Source organism: Manacus vitellinus, unplaced genomic scaffold (assembly GCF_001715985.3).
Source record: "Manacus vitellinus isolate BGI_N305 unplaced genomic scaffold, ASM171598v3 scaffold_16_pilon, whole genome shotgun sequence".
Taxonomy (NCBI): domain Eukaryota; kingdom Metazoa; phylum Chordata; class Aves; order Passeriformes; family Pipridae; genus Manacus; species Manacus vitellinus.
This window is the reverse complement of record NW_021939189.1, coordinates 12,197,626-12,203,739: the sequence shown is the minus strand read 5'-3', so window position 1 is coordinate 12,203,739 and position 6,114 is coordinate 12,197,626.

Genomic DNA, 6,114 nt, shown 5'->3' with positions numbered 1-6,114 from the left:
ATTCCAGTTTTAAAAAATTATTGAAACTATATTTTGTATTCAACACCATAAATAATCACTTTACTGACATATCTACTTTTAACTCAGGGATATTCAGGGATTTGGTACTTGAAAGGCTCAAAATATTATGAGAATACCATAATAAAAAACCCATTGTAAATATTTTTTCTTTCACTCACCTGTTCCTCCAAAGGTCTTTCTACACTTAATTGTCTGTTGTGTATAGCTTTATCTAGAATAAACACACACACGTATATACTCAGTTATATGATACATGCAACTACAAAAGGCACATTTTTTCTTAATTTATAGTTTTCTCCCACGAAAAACAGTGTCTTAAATAGGATGTCAACTGTTGGTTCTTGAAAAAAAAAAAAATTAGTGTTCCTAGAAGAACGAGAACACAATTAAAAAGTCAAACATTTAAATAAACCATGATTGGGGCAGAGGAAGAGGTTCTGCACAAGATATAGAGATACAGACTCAGCAACCTCTTTCTGATGAGAAAACTCACAAATTGGGGAAAAATCCTGGAAGAGATAGACTAAAATAGCAATAATCGGATTGCCACAACCAAGAGATTAAAAATCTCTTCCATCCAGAATAGCGGGGGAGACAGGGAGCAAGAAAGACTCGTGCAGACGCCGCAGTAGAACGGATGAAAACACTGCTTGGAGAAGACTGAAAAAATTCAGAGCTCTTCCCTCTACCAGCAACTATCCCTTCACTTTAATATCAGATTGCAACTTCAGCGATCAGCGTCGGGAATTTTGTCGCTTTAGGACCTCATCGCTTTTCGCCGAGTGGAAGGAAAGTTTTCTCTCCTCTCCCTCTACATCCCACAGAACTTCCCGCACCCGCAGAACGTCCCGCACCCGCGGACCCGCGGAGAGGGCTCTGAGGGGCAGGCGCTTACCTTTGCCCGCGGTCTGGGAAGCCGTGAGCGGGCTCGCCAGCAAGCGAACAGCACCTTGCAGCGCGCGACCGCCACGGAACTCGTGCGGGGATCGAGGCCCTGAGCGGGGCCTCGCGGGAGCCGTCTCGGAGCGCTGTCCGGCCCGCGGTGCTGAAGCTTCGGGAAGGCGCTGCCGGGCTCGGCCCCGCCGTCCCCCGCCGCAGAAATGGTCGAGCCCGCCCAGCCGCCGGCCCCAGGGGCTGCGGGGAGGAGACGGGGCGGGCGGGCGCGGAGCAATGGCGCGGCTCCGCGGCCTGAGCCTTTTCCCGCGCCGGGGCGGGCAGGGGGCCGGGGGCTGTGGGGCACCGCTTTGACGGACTAATTAGGGTTCAGATATGAGCCTTAAAGGGGGAGTTGGGGTCCGTGGGGCAACCTATAGATAGGGGCTGTGGGGCACCGGTGCCTGTGGGGGCAAACGGGGTGTGCAAGCGGAGAGGGGCCAGGCCAGGAGCTCCGGGAAGGGCTGCGCCACGGGCTGCAGGTACAATCCACCCGGCGCGAACCCACCCCCGGCAGCGCCATCAGCCCCCAAGGGCTGCGCTGCACCGCGCTTGGAGCCGGAGGGGTGGAATTCGTCCCTTCAGGGGAGGCCTGTGAATCACTTCCATCTATTTCATCCCTTTCCAGCAAAGGCACCGTCATCAGTCTTCATCATCATCTGCTTTTCACTACAAAGAGAGGACATCACAAGTTTAATCATAGCACGTCTCGCTCTTTTAAAATTTAGGGTTAAAAAAAGGCAGTCGCGCAAATGACGATAAGCATCATTAAAAGACAATAATTCTCAACGTTTTCAATGTTAAAGTTTAGCCCTTGCAGGCACAGAACACCAGCAAATCCCTAGAGCTCGGGGGAAGACATTTTTGCCGTTTCACGGCAGAACAAAGGATCGCAGTGGTAGCTCTTCAGAACTACAGGGCCTGCTTCCAAAATAAATCACGGTGGTTTTTCTTCAGAAAAGACCTCATGGTTTTGTAGTCACAAATGCATACCTGCAGTGGGCAGATGAAAACACTTTAATACTAGAAATCTCAGTGCTTGCTAACTGTCAAAAAAATGGCTAAACACTCTGAAGAGATGGAAAGGATCAGAGATTTCACAACTGAGAGCCAGGAACACAGTGGAACTGTTCAATCCCTTATCAATATATAATATTACTGTAGTATAAACTGTGGAGAACACACAAAAAAGTAGTAGAATGATAATTAACTGGACCACAAGCACTAAAAAGATTGCATTTTTTTCCCCTGTTAGCAACCGCTATTTCATAGTCAAGCCTTTGCATATAATTTAGATGAAATAGTGCTCTACCTTACATCAGACTCACTTCTATAAATTAGTCTTCCACAGATCCAGAGCAATGAAAATAACTCTCAGAAATGTACTGATAACCCCAGAATCCTTACCTATCATTCTTGGAGCTGAACCAGAGTTAGGAATTACAGGGTATTTTGCATAAAAACATTTCAAGCATTGTTTTGTACATAAGAAAAAAATAGCTTGTTTGGTAACTTACAAGGAAAACTATTATACTAACCAAAACCTTCCCTCACCTTAGAAGCACAGAAGATGGGCAGCTTCTACAAGGAAGCATAGGGTAACCTTTTCCCCTGCCATCTTTAGCAGATGTGTATCTACAGCAACAGGAATTCAAAACTACAGGATACTGCTGATATAGACAAATGAAAAGATCAATTCTTACTTCAATGTGGCTTTATATCCTGTCCCATTTTGGTATTGATTCAATGGTTCATTGCCTGTTCAATGTTATCAATGCTACAAAAATGTGTACTTTCTCTCCATTTACCTTTCCTGGTATTTACTTCTATTCCACTCAAACACTTCCCACAATGCATTGTAAATGTACATCCATTGCTAAGACTCTGCCCATTTAGTCATTTGGACCAAAGTTCTGTACAATACAGAAGCAATAAATGTATTTTAACCTTGCTGGAATCAAGGTAGCTGTAAAGCCATGAGATCAGAAAAGGAACTCTCATTGGATACTCTCATGCACAAAGAAGGTGCAGGTCAAAAATACACCTGTTTATGTGATATGTCTCCATATGGCTTTTTGTGTAATGATACATCTTATTGTGTTCAAATGTGTTTGTTTTGCAGGATATACTTCTGTTTATGTGATAAATGTTTCTATTTCTGTGAAATCTTTTCCATGCTATTTCCCAGATCCATAGTTTATTTCCTTAGCACTAAATCAGCTCCTGCGTTGCCAAGCCTCTCTAACAAGGAGTGATGCAGAAGGACTCTGTAAGGGCTTGGACAGATGGTGGGGAGAGAAGAGAATTGGAAACCGGCAACACCATCACTAAAACCTTGGACATGACCCCTTTTCCTGTTCATGGAGAACACGGAGAGGCAACGCACTCACAGACACAGCTGTGAGCACAGAGCACACCTGCCCTGCCCCGCTCTGCTCTGGCACTCTGAGCTCCTCGCTAGTGCCCTGGCGAGCTTGTGTGACATGTGACAGATAACACATAATCTCTGCTAAATATGACAAAATAGGTTTAATCATCAGAGAAAAAAATGGGTAAAAGTGCTGTCTTTGTTTCTCGTTACATCTGTTTTCATTTGGCATCATTTCTATCATCTACTACTACACACTCCTCTGCCCAGCACAGAGACAACGCGGTGCAGAGCATAAGCTCTTCTATTTTGGATTCTATTTTGGCTCATACACAATCAACCTATTTTCTATTCTAGAACTATTTACTTGCAATGATGATTCATGAGCCAGAAAGAGTACCACTTGCCTATCAGATGCCAAGGAGAACTTGCAGGAATGACAATTAGAATGTTTCTTACTGGGGTGAGAGCAATTGATATCAAGCCTAGAGATATAACTGAAAATCAGCCTTTCAGTGCTATTTTTGCAGTTGTTTTATAACCACACTTCAAGGTTTTTCATCTAGCTGATGAAAACAGTAGGCAGATGAAAGCAGGAAAAAAACAAACAAGCCAACAATCTACCTTGCCAAGTTTATGCCTATGTGGTAGATATTCCTTACTTTTGTGGATTTGCCTTTTTCTACCTTATCTCAGTTTATCTCCTTTTATGTAAATTATATACTAAATAATCTAGTATTTAAAAGGAAAAAAATGTTGGAAAGTTTACTGGTGATCTTTATGCAAGGCATTAGGTGTATCTATAATCATCTGACAATAACTCATGTATTTTGCACATATGTGCGGAGTAGGAATAGTCCTCTTGATTTCAATGCACTCATCAACAGCATGAGAAATTAACCACGTAGAAGCCTGAGGGTTTGTGCTCTACAAGTCATTTTACATGCAGCATTTATTTTTACAACACTTAAGGCAAAAAGAAGGACTTAACGACCCTAGAATCGATAAAAATAATGAAAAAAGTCAAAGCCAGGGGGTTTTGAGCATTTATTCAAGTTCCATCAGCTTTACCAGCAGCTTTTCCAGTGCTTATCAAACTTACATTTTTGGTCTGCAAAGCTTACAAGCTTTTCAGGCTTCTACAACATAATATGATGTTTTTACATGAACAGTTCTTAACTGAGATATTCTTAGCCAATTCACTTCATAAAATGAACTTTAAAAGATACCAGTCCAAATCTTTCACCTTAGCTTCAAGGAAACACCAACTTTTCATGATTTTAAACCTACTGACCTCAGTTTGTTCCTCTTTGGCTTTTTTTCTGATAATAAACCAATTTACAATTCTGATTGTCAGCATGATTTTCTGGCCAGACATATGTTGGATATGGAGGGATACTTTTTCCTTGGAAACACATAGTTAGAAGGGATTACTTCAGTTTCTTCCCCACCTTCTCTAGAACCCCCCCCCACCTTTGAACTGAAAGACAAACCAGAAAATGTCAACTAATTTTGTTTCAGAAAAGTATATGTAACTGGAAAAGGCATATGTGGGTTGCCAAAATGGAATTAAGCACACAAAACTCTATAGATACAGTGTTATTTTAGTCTGATGTCTTTGGTGGGACGACTGACGCACATATTTAAGTGGCACTGTGCTTTCCCCTTGTTCACAAGAAAAACGGTGAGAGAAAACCAATTCTGTTAGAAAATACAGCAGAGACTATCTGAACATATCTTTTTGCAACAGGCTGAATATTTCACTACACATATTTGGAAAGGCATATCCCAACAGATCAGGTAAACATGAATGGGTTAGAGGCACTTTTTCCCTTGTGTGAAGTATCTACGGAAGTTATTGGTCATCCTTCTTTCACATGTTCATTTCCTTGCTTTGCCAGTGAATGCCCAGTTCCATCCCAGCCACAGTCCTGCAGCAGCTACGGACCAGAGGGCACGTCACTGTGTCAGAGCAGAGCTGGGAGGTGACTGTCTGACAAAGAAAGGAGGAGGTTTTTCAATTTATTGAAATCACTTCTCTGGATACCAAATGACCAAAAGTAACAAGGCTTCTGTTCATTTAGCATCAGCAACTTCTCCTGTTCAGCTACGGTGCCATAAAACTGACAATGGCAAAAATGGTATCTAGAGAGCCAGAAACCCCTGTAATCTTGAACATTACTGTTTGTAGGTAAGAGATCCTTTGTTTCATTTGCAAGAGCAGCAAATGCAGAGGCAGTTCCCAGAAGCTCCCTGGTGAAAACCTTCCCAAGAGGCCAAACTGCAGGCGGGGGAGTGGGAATCACCCCAGGAATAGCCCACTGGGAGCCTCTCGGGCAAGACCGACTTCTCAGTGTTCCCACCCTCACTTTAAGAATAATATTTGTCCTATTTAGGAGGTTTAGGTTGGACACTAGGAAGAATTTCTTCACACAGAGGGTGATTAGATATTGGAACGGGGTGCTCGGGGAGGTGGTGGAGGCACCGTCCCTGGAGGGGTTTAAGAAAAGACTGGATGTGGCACTTGGTGCCATGGCCTAATTGACACGGTGGTGGTCGGTCACAGATTGGACTCGATGATCTCAGAGGCCTTTTCCACGCTCATTGATTCTGTGATAAGCTGTTACACTCTGCTCTTTCGAAACCCACCCTTAAATGTCTTTGTTCCGCGATGCTGCCAGCAGGAGCTCCGGCGGCGATGGCTCCGTGCCCGGCACACCCGGCGGCGCCCCCGAAGCCCGCTCCGACGCGGGGCTGCAGCTCCACCTCCCGCCCGGCCGGGGCGTGCGCGG